Below are 506 nucleotides of genomic sequence, written 5' to 3'. Positions count from 1 at the left end.
GGACTTCGCCGTTCTTTCCCAACTAAAATAGAAAGGGCTGTATCACATCGAGATGTCGATTCGTTTTCCGCCCCCAATGAGATGGGGAATTTGTAACCCCCTATTTAGACTTTTGGGCCCTTCATCTTTCTGAATCGAGACCCGGCCCGGCTCGCGTCGTTCCAACAACCGGCGGGGAGCACCTCAGTATACGATCGCGCGGAGTAACTGGGAGTCATTACACCTAAGGCCAACTTCAATTCACCAAACTAAGGTTCATCTCGTGTAGTGATTGTGGACTCGTACAAGGATATTGAGTAGACGGTTTCTGTATCAGACTCGACCCTATCTTTCGTAGCATGCATTCCCATCCGTGTCGCAACTGATTCGGTAAGCTACGTGTCCGGTGCACGGAGAACTGCCTTCGGTCCCCCAAACTTACTTACTCGTGGAAACCTTCCGGCCGCCCAACGACCTATAACGCTAGTCACTACTCCCACTGGGGCTAGGAAGTAAGCCCCACAACC

This window comes from Ipomoea triloba, chromosome 16 (assembly GCF_003576645.1).
Source record: "Ipomoea triloba cultivar NCNSP0323 chromosome 16, ASM357664v1".
Classification (NCBI taxonomy): domain Eukaryota; kingdom Viridiplantae; phylum Streptophyta; class Magnoliopsida; order Solanales; family Convolvulaceae; genus Ipomoea; species Ipomoea triloba.
This window is presented reverse-complemented; position numbering follows the sequence as displayed.